The sequence below is a fragment of the Humulus lupulus genome, chromosome 6 (assembly GCF_963169125.1).
Source record: "Humulus lupulus chromosome 6, drHumLupu1.1, whole genome shotgun sequence".
NCBI lineage: Eukaryota > Viridiplantae > Streptophyta > Magnoliopsida > Rosales > Cannabaceae > Humulus > Humulus lupulus.
The window spans coordinates 183,023,499-183,033,714 of NC_084798.1; the positions used below are offsets into that span (position 1 = coordinate 183,023,499).

At 39.8% G+C, this 10,216-nt stretch overlaps 1 non-coding gene across 1 annotated transcript; it reads left to right on the plus strand.

The window, feature by feature from the left end:
- The first annotated feature begins 4,367 nt into the window (after nucleotides 1-4,367).
- Nucleotides 4,368-4,474, plus strand: LOC133787466 (small nucleolar RNA R71). Its single transcript, XR_009872487.1, has one exon. It is a non-coding gene; the product is annotated as a small nucleolar RNA R71 (small nucleolar RNA).
- The last annotated feature ends 5,742 nt before the right edge of the window (nucleotides 4,475-10,216 follow it).

The following is a 10,216-nucleotide window of genomic DNA, read 5'->3' on the forward strand; positions in this document are numbered from 1 at the left end:
GGGCTTTGATAGCCCAGTATGCTTTATGCTCGAGCTCGACAGGTAAATGACAGGCTTTGCCAAAGACAAGCCGATAGGGAGACATCCCAAGAGGGGACTTGAAAGCAGTGCGGTATGCCCAAAGAGCGTCTAGAAGTCGTGTAGACCAATCTTTGCGGTCAGGATTTACCGTCTTTTCCAGAATGTGTTTTATCTCCCTATTGGCTAACTCGGCCTGACCATTGGTCTGTGGATGATAGGCATTTGCAACTTTATGAAGTACACCGTACTTGCGCTTAAGAGCCTCAAAGGATCGGTTGCAAAAATGAGTGCCTTGATCACTGATGATAGCGCGAGGGGTACCGAACCTTGATAACACATTTTCTTTCAAGAATTTGACAACTGTAGCGTTATCATTGGTTCGACATGGTACAACCTCGACCCATTTGGAAACATAATCCATAGCGAGGAGAATGTAAAGGTAGCCAAAAGAAGGTGGAAATGGTCCCATAAAGTCTATCCCCCAACAATCAAATATTTCAATAACAAGAATTGGGTTCAAGGGCATCATGTGCCGACGGGATAAGGATCCTAACTTTTGGCACCTTACACAAGAACGACAGAAATCATTGGTGTCTTTGAACAAGGTGGGCCAGTAAAGGCCGCATTGCAAGATTTTTGCAACGGTTTTCTTCACAGAGAAGTGACCACCACAAGCATCATTGTGGCAAAAATTCAGCACACTAGACACCTCATCGTCGTGGATGCATCTTCGCATGATTTGGTCAGGGCAATACTTGAATAAGTATGGGTCATCCCAAAAGAAATTGCACACCTCGACCAGAAATTTGCGTTTGTCTTGTGAACTCCATTCGGATGGGAGTTCACCTGTTACTAAGTAGTTTACAATGTGAGCGTACCACGGCAACTTAGCAACAGAAAGCAATTGTTCATCGGGGAAATCATCATGAATAGGTGGACCGTCAGCGGGATCGCTGAATTCAAGTCGGGACAAGTGGTCTGCGACGACATTTTCAACACCTTTCTTGTCTTTGATTGTTATATCAAATTCTTGCAGGAGAAGGATCCACCGTATTAATCGCGCCTTAGCATCCTTTTTGGAAAGGAGATACTTAAGGGCGGAGTGATCTGTGAAGATCGTAATAGGTGATCCAATCAAATAAGAGCTAAATTTGTCAAGGGCAAAGACAACGGCAAGCAACTCTTTTTCAGTAGTTGAATAGTTCATTTTGGCACTATTGAGAGTTCGGCTTGCATAATAGACAACAAAGGGTTTCCCCTCCCTTCGTTGTCCTAGCACAGCTCCCACAGCAAAGTTGCTGGCGTCACACATGATCTCGAAAGGAAGACTCCAATCGGGTGACTGAATGATGGGAGCGGAAGTGAGCGAATTGACAAGCGCTCGGAATGATTCCTCACACTTAGGTGTCCACTCAAAGGTAACATCTTTGGCTAGGAGGTTTCTCAGCGGACGAGCAATCATTGAAATTTTTTGTATGAACCTCCTATAGAAACCAGCATGACCAAGAAATGACCTAACATCTTTGACAGTCTTAGGAGTCGGCAGGTTGGAGATAAGGTCGACTTTGGATTGATCAACCTCAATTCCTTTTTCAGAAACAATGTGACCTAAGACTATGCCAGAAGGTACCATGAAGTGGCATTTCTCCCAATTGAGGACAAGTCCCTTCTCGATGCATCGTTTTAAAACAGCTTCAAGATGAAGAAGACATGTCTCAAAGGAGTTGCCAAAAACGGTTAGGTCATCCATGAATACTTCCATTGATTTTTCAATCATGTCACTAAAGATGCTCATCATGCATCTTTGGAAAGTAGCTGGTGCATTACACAAGCCAAATGGCATACGCCGGAAGGCAAACGTGCCAAAGGGACAAGTGAAAGTGGTCTTATCTTGATCCTCCAATGCAATCTCAATTTGATAATAGCCAGAATAACCATCAAGAAAGCAATAGAAAGGATGACCAGCTACGCGTTCAAGGATTTGATCAATGAATGGGAGTGGAAAATGATCTTTGCGGGAGGCGGCATTCAATTTTCTATAATCAATGCACATGCGCCACCCCGTCACCGTTCTTGTGGGGACAAGGGCCCCTTTTTCGTTTTGGATAACGGTGACACCAGATTTCTTGGGCACAACTTGAGTTGGACTTACCCATTTGCTATCTGCTACCGGGTAAATAATACCAGCATCTAGCAATTTCAAAACTTCATTTTTTACAACTTCTTTCATCGTGGGGTTCAGTCGCCGCTGAGGGTCTCTTCGGGGAATGGCTTCATCCTCCAGATTGATTCGATGGGAGCAAATTAACGGGCTAATACCTTTGATATCAGCAAGCGTCCAACCTATCGCAGATTTATGCGTTCGCAGTAGCTCGAGTAACTGCAATTCTTGAGAATTTTGAAGGTTGGATGAGATGATAATTGGAAAGGTTTCACCGTCTCCCAAGAAGGCATGTTTCAAACCCTCAGGAAGTTGGGTCAATTGAACAGTTGGAACCTCTTCGGCTGAAGTTTTCGGCTGTGCCCTTTCGCGAGGTAGCTCTTCAAAGCGAGGTTTCCAAAACTGAGTCCTTCTATTGCGTGAGTCTATGCGATCTGATATTGCAAGAGTAGACTCAATAGAGTTCGGACTTTCGATGTTGGACAGAAGGAGGAGTTCATCAAGATTATCAAAATTGTTGCGCAATTGAACCTCCTCGGGAATTAAAGAGTCAATCATGAATTTTTGATAGCATTCATCATCTTCTCGGGGTTGTTTCCCGATGTGGAAGATATTGACTTCAAGAGTCATGTTTCCAAACGATATCTTCATTAGACCATTCCGACAATTGATCAAAGCATTTGCAGTAGCAAGGAATGGTCTTCCAAGGATAATAGGAATTTTAGACTCCATGTTCACCACAGATTGGGTATCAAGAATAAGAAAATCCACGGGGTAATAGAATTTTTCAATTTGAACCAATACATCCTCAACGATACCCCTAGGCTTTTTGGTGGAACGATCAGCAAGCTGTTGTACAATAGATGTTGGCTTCATTTCTCCAAGACCGAGTTGCGAGTATACATAATAAGGCATGAGATTGACACTCGCGCCAAGATCAAGTAAGGCTTGGCTGACTTCATGGGTCCCAATTTGGCAAGAAATGGTGGGACAACCGGGATCTTTGTATTTTGGCGGTGTCTTTTGTTCAATCACCGCACTCACTTGCTCGGTCAAGAAAGCAGTCTTCTTGACATGGTGCTTCCTTTTTGCAGTACAAAGATCCTTGATGATTTTGGCATAAGCGGGCACTTGTTTAATGATGTGAAGCAAAGGAAGATTAATCTTCACTTGTGTCAAGTGCTCAAGAAGTTCAGCTCGGTTATCAGGAAGTTTCCCAACAAGTTTCAAAGCCTGGGGGAATGGTACCTTTGGGGTGGCATTGAGTGGTGGATTTTCGGAAATGACTTTTGGAATACTGGGAGAGTTGGATTTAAGGGGTGGGTCTGACAAAGTTTTACCGCTTCTCGTCGTGATGGCATTCACTTCCTTGACGTTTTGATCATTTGAATTTGAAGATTGGGCCATGTGTTGGCCTTGAACATTGAATTTCGGTTGGGAAGGAAGTTTTCCTTTTTCAGGAATGGCCAAGGATTCAGTCAATTTTGAGAATTGACATTTCATTTCCTTGATTTCTTCCATCATTTGGCGATTCAGTTTGGATTGTTCCTCCATGAATGCATGAAGAGTATTCTCGAGAGAATTGCATTGTGGATGAGCATTGTAATGAGGTGCAGAATACGCCTTTGATGGTTGAACTTGTTGCTCATTTCTCCATTGGCCTCCAAACGATTGAGCTTGGTTGGAATCTCTCAAACTGAAATTTGGGTGGTTTCTCCAACCAGGGTTGTACGTATGGGAGAATGGCTTGTTATATGCCCCTAAGGCATTGCATTGCTCCTCATAAACCCCCCTCATTTCATTCAAAGTTAAGCAGTCCTTAGCTAAGTGCTCCGTCCCTCCACAAACAAAGCAAGGTTCTTGCGGTTCCACTTGAGCGATCATGTGCGACTTTTGCCCATTTTTCATCATTAAGACCTCAAACTGCTTTTTCAAAGCTTCGAGTTGGGCCTTAATACTATCCTCTTCTCGAAGTTGATAGATCCTTGATGGTTTGTGTTGGTTGGTGCTGTCAGTAGCACTTGGACCAGTCCAGGTGTGAGATTTTTTTGCAGTTTCTTCGAGATATTCAAGAGCATCGTCTGGCTCTTTTTCGAGGAATTCACCATTGCATAGCATCTCTACAAACTGGCGCTCATGACTCGTGAGGCCTTCATAGAAGTAACTGACCAAGCGTCAGTTCTCATAGCCATGGTGCGGGCATTGATTTAACAGATCTTTGAATCTTTCCCAGACTTGATAGAACGTTTCATTGTCTTTTTGGGAAAATGTGGAAATCTGTCGTTTCAGACTGTTGGTCTTATGGCTAGGGAAGTGTTTCAGAAAGAAAGATTTAGTCATCTCCTCCCATGTTCCAATCGACCTAGGTCTCAAAGAGTACAACTAGCTTTTGGCTTTGTCCTTCAAGGAGAAAGGGAAGAACTTCAGTCGCACAGCATCGACATTGTCGGCTCGGTTATAGAACGTGGCTACCACCTCCTCGAATTCTCTGATATGCACGTATGGGCTTTCGTTTTCCATTCCATGAAATGTAGGCAAGAGTTGAATCATGCCAGGTTTAAAGTCTAATGCAGGCATATTAGGAGGGAAGATAATGCATGAAGGTGTGGAAGTGCGAGTGGGATGGAGGTAGTCATTGAGAGTTCTTGGTTGGATGTCATCATTGCGAGCCATTGCGAATGGGTTATTATCAGCGAAAGTTTGTGGAGAAGCAGGATTGGTGGAAGGAGTTCCGGTAGGAGTGGCAGATGAATTGGAAGAAGTGTCACTGGAAGTTTCGTGATGATTCATCCACTCTCGGAAATCAGAATTAGATGTATTTTATGTTTCTCTTTTTTTTTTTTGATTTTTTTTTGATTGATTTTTTTTTTGTTAAACTTGTTCCCAGGTAGAATTGGAGGTTTTCAGGTGATCTCCAACGCCTTACTAGAACTCCCCGAGGTTACTGAGTAAGTATGGTGGATCACAAGTCAACCTTTTCGACCAAACAACCTTTAAGCAAAGTGAAATTGCTTATTTTGACAAAACAAGCTTGGTTTTCTTATAGTAATAAGTTCAACAATGTAATAATGCAAAGGTAGATGCTCGAAATGTTCCCAGGCCGATTGGGAAGGTTGCCAAGGTACCGCTTTAGACCCACACTTGCCTAGACAGAACTCCCCGAGGTTCCCAGGTAAGTGTGGAGGGTAACGCTATCACAAACCTTATTTAACAACCAATATTTCTAGACAGAACAATATCGGTTTCTACCATTTGTAATATTACACAATTGTTCCCAATACTAAGCGTTTTATGATTGAAATTTTATGAACAATTTTATGTTTTTTTTTTTTTTAAACCTAAATTCTAAGGAAAACTAAGGCAAAGGAAAAGAAAAACCTAAACTAAGCAACAAAATAAAAAAAACACAAAATATAAAATAAAGAAAAGAAAAAAAAAGTAACTTAATTTTTTTTTACAAATATTTATTTAACTAAAAAAAAAGAAAGAGAGAAAAAAAAAAAGAAAGATTAATAAAACTATAGTTAAAAAAAAGAGAAAATAAATTATATAGGTTTACATATATATATATATATCTATATAATATTATTTTATATGGTATCCGAAAAGTAGAAAAAAATAATAATGGAGAACTAAATATATATAATAATTAAATATATATGTTTTTTTTCTTTTTTTTTTTGAACGTTTTTTTTTTATATGTATAGTGTAATTTTATTTTTTTGTTTTTGTTTTACCAAAAAAAAAAAATAAAGGAAGAAAGAAAAAGAAAAAAAATATATATATATATAAATAACTATTTTTTTTTTTGGAATTTTTTTTTAATAATATTAGTAAATAAAAAATAATAATAATAATAAAAACAAAAACTATACTACCACAATATTTACACCAACAAAAATACAAATAAGGTTACTAACATTTTTTGTAGAAATTTCACTAAACCTTTGAAAATTACCTCCCCGGCAACGGCGCCAAAATTTGTTTAACGCCCAAAATGTGACAACCACTAAGCGGTGGTTGTAGTATAATCGGACGGTCGATCCACAAGGAGGCAACCTAAAATCAAAAGATTAGTAGAAAATAACACAAAAAGTTAGTAACAAGAAATAAATAAAATTGTAAATGGAAAGAGGTTTGAGATTTTAGTATTGTATTTTTTTGATGAAATGATAAAGTGAGATAAATGCAAGATGTAATCAAGAGTTTGAGAAGTGGAAAGGTTTTAAGAATCATCCATATGCTTGCTTAGTTACTTAGTTACTTGATTTACAAAAATACACAAGTAAATAATTCACATCCCAACATTTACTTGGAAAATCTAACATTAAAGTCCATATTCTTTTCTAACAAAAGTCCATTTGAGTTATAAAGTTCTTTACTTTAAAAGCACAAAGTTAATCTTATGAAAAATCTAAAAATGACAAAATACCCAAGGGCAATAATGCAATAGAAGATTAGACATAAAATTATGTATCAATATTACTTTTACTAATTAGAAGCACATAGAAAGAGCATGACTAATCCTACATACTATTAGCATAAGTAAATAAAGATAACAAAATAAAGATAGAGATGAAAGAACATAAATAACTCAAATATATTACATTAAGAACATAGTAAATCAAAGTAGGAAAATAACATCACTTGCATATGGAATCATCCCTAACCTTCCTAGGAAGATTAGGCCATTATGCTCATGATTCTCACAAAATTCTAAGAAGAAAATATGAGAAGAAAGTGAGTGGAAATTTTGCTATAGTTTCTCTACTCTAAAAATTACATACAAAATGTGAAGAAAGTGTCCCTATTTATAGATGGAGAGAAGGACTAAAAAGAGATTAAATAACAATTTGGGGTTTACAAAATAAATATGAAATATTAATAATAAAATATGATTTTGAAAAATCAAATCTTATTATTAATATTAACCTAGCTATTTTGGTGTATGGTCAAAATGTTCTTTTTCAAAAACACCAAAAATTTTGAGCTTTGAAGCTCAAAGTGGTAATTTTGCAAGGCCCAAAGTGCTTAAAAGTTGGGCTGGGAGTACAATGGCAGCTGGGAAAAAAAATGGACCGGAGCTGGTTAAGGGAGTGAGCTGCTGCACGCGGCCCGAGGCGCACACCCACAGCTGCTGCACGCGGCTGACAGGCGTCAGGTGGCAGGTGGCAGGCGGCAGGCGGCAGGCGGCTGACAGGCAGCTGGCAGGCGCAGATGTCAGGGTGGCAGGCGGCTCGGCTGGCGGCTGGCTCGGTGGCGGCTGGCTCGGCTTGGCTGTGGGCTTGGAACCGTGGGCCTCCATTGGGCTTCAAATGAAACAAAAAAAAAGAAGTTAACTACAATAATATCATTTTTCAGCTCTCATTTTTCAAGTTTAATTCTTTTCTTTTCTTTTTTATATTTTTTTCTTTTAATTAGGCTCAAATGCATTATAATTCATATAAAATATTTTTAAATAAAATTAAAACTAATATTTTCCATTTAAAGAATATATCATAATAAATTCAAGAAAATATTATTCAAAACTTAATTTAATTTGAACTTAAACGTGATAAAATGACATCTTTTGAGCACTAATCACCGGGCATTATTATTCTATGTTATTTATTTTTTCAAACTTATGGTATTATTGTATACACTAGTGACCATAGGTTATTTAATTAAGATAGTTTGCAAAAAATACAACATTTAATAAAGAAAAAAACTTTTGAACAAAATTTAACATTTTTATTAACAAATGTCTGAAATTTAAACAAGCTTGGTTACGATAAAACACCCATCCTACATTATTGATAATAAGCTTGTAAATGTTCACCATTCCAAGCTTGCGGCACCAACTCTCCATTTACTCTTGCCAATTTATATGCCCAGGCCGGATGACAGACTCGATCTGGTAAGGTCCTTCCCAGTTAGGTTCGAGTACTCCAGAAGACGGGTCCTTCCCAATCTGAATTTTCTATCTCGAACCCTCTTCTTGAAATATCTGGTAGCTCGTTGCTGGTATGCAGCATTTTTCAATTGAGCTTCATCTCATCTTTCTTCAATGAGGTCTAGACTTTCTTAGAGATGGGATTGGTTCGAGGCCTGATTGTAGGCATGGCTCCATATTGTGGGTATTTCGACTTCAATCAGAAACATGGCCTCGCATCCATACGCTAGGGAGAAGGGAGTATGCCCTGTTGAAGTTCGAGTTGTGGTTCGATAAGCCCATAAAACCTGAGGTAAATCCTCGGGCCACCTCCCCTTAGCCTCCTCCAACCTCTTCTTTATGGAGATTTTAAGGGTTTTGTTGACTGCTTTGACCTGGCCATTTGATTGGAGATGGGCGGCGGAGGAGAAGCTTTTTATTATCCCATTCTTCTCGCAAAAATGGGTAAACAGGTCACTGTCAAACTGAGTACCATTGTCCGACACTATCTTCTTGGACATCCCATATCGAAAGATGATATTCTTTACCACAAAGTCTAAAACTTTGTTCGAGGTAATCGTGGCCAAGGGTTTGGCTTCGGTTTATTTTGTGAAATAATCGACCGCGACCACATCATACTTTACTCCACCTTTGTCTATTAGTAGCGAGCCTCTAAGGTCAATTCTCCACACCGCGAATGGCCGCAGGGAGGTCAACATGTTGAGCTCAGTAGGTGGAGCTCGTGGAATTGAGGCAAATTGTTGGCACTTATCACATTTTTTGACGTATTCGAACGCATCTGCCTTGACTGTGGGGCAGAAATACCCTTGCCTTCTGACCTTTTTGGATAGACTATGCCCACCAATGTGATATCCACAAAACCCTTCATGAATTTCTTCAAAAAATTTCTTTGCCTCGGGTGGAGTTACACATCAGAGTAATGGCATAGAATACCCTCTTCGATACAGCCTTCCATCCACAATAGTGTACCTCAGGATTGATACATCAGTTTCTGAGCCTCGTTTTGTTCTGCTGGGTGAATTCCAGTTTTGAGGTAATCGACTATTAGGGTCATCCAGGTAGGTTGAGAATCGATCATGCATACGTCTTCTTCGTCAGGCTTGTTGATACTGGGGGTCGACAGAAATTCTACCGGGATCACGTTCAATGTATCGGCCTCGCTGGTGGTGGCGAGCTTGGCCAACGCGTCTGCATTCGAATTTTGTTCTTGGGGAGCTTGTTCTATAGCGTAGAACTCGAACTGTTTGAGCGCAACATTGTCTTTTTCCAAATATGCAGCCATTTTTATGCCACGAGCCTAATATCCCCCCAAAACTTGGTTGACCACCCACTGTGAGTCACTATAGCAGTGTATAGCCTTTGCTTTAAGTTCCTTGGCTATTCAAAGTCCTGCTAGTAATGCTTCGTATTCAACCTTGCAATTCAATGCCTCGAAGTTGAACCTTAAGGCTGAGTGGAATCGATTTCCTACTAGGGTGATCAGTACAATGCTTGCCCCCGATCCATGTTTGTTGGAGGATACGTCAATGTAAAGTTTCCACAGCTCGTGGGATGGGGTTACAACTTCATCATTAGATACTCCTGTACACTCAACAATGAAGTCTGCCAGGGCCTGCCCCTTGATGGTCGTTCTCGGGTGGTATGTGATCTCGAATTGTCTGAGTTCAATAGCCCACTTTAACAATCTTCTAGAAGCTTCAAGTTTAGATAGAACTTGTCGTAGTGGTTGGTCAGCTAGCACATGAATGGGGTGTGCTTGGAAATAAGGTCGGAGCTTTCGAGATTAGTGGATCAGGCTGAGAGCCAGTTTTTCCATTAACGGGTATCTCGATTCTGCCTCCAGTAACCTTTTGCTGACATAGTACACTGGTTTTTGTACCTTCTTTTCTTCTCGATCGAGCACGACACTAATGGCATGCTCGGTTGTAGCGAGGTATAAATACAAGATTTCACCCGTGATAGGTTTTGCCAAGATTGGTGGTTCGGCGAGGTGCTTCTTTAGGTTTTGGAACGCAAGCTTGCACTCCTTCGACCACTCGAATTTTTTGCCCCCTCTCAAAAGGTTGAAAAAGGGAAGACAACAATCTGGAGACTTTGAAATA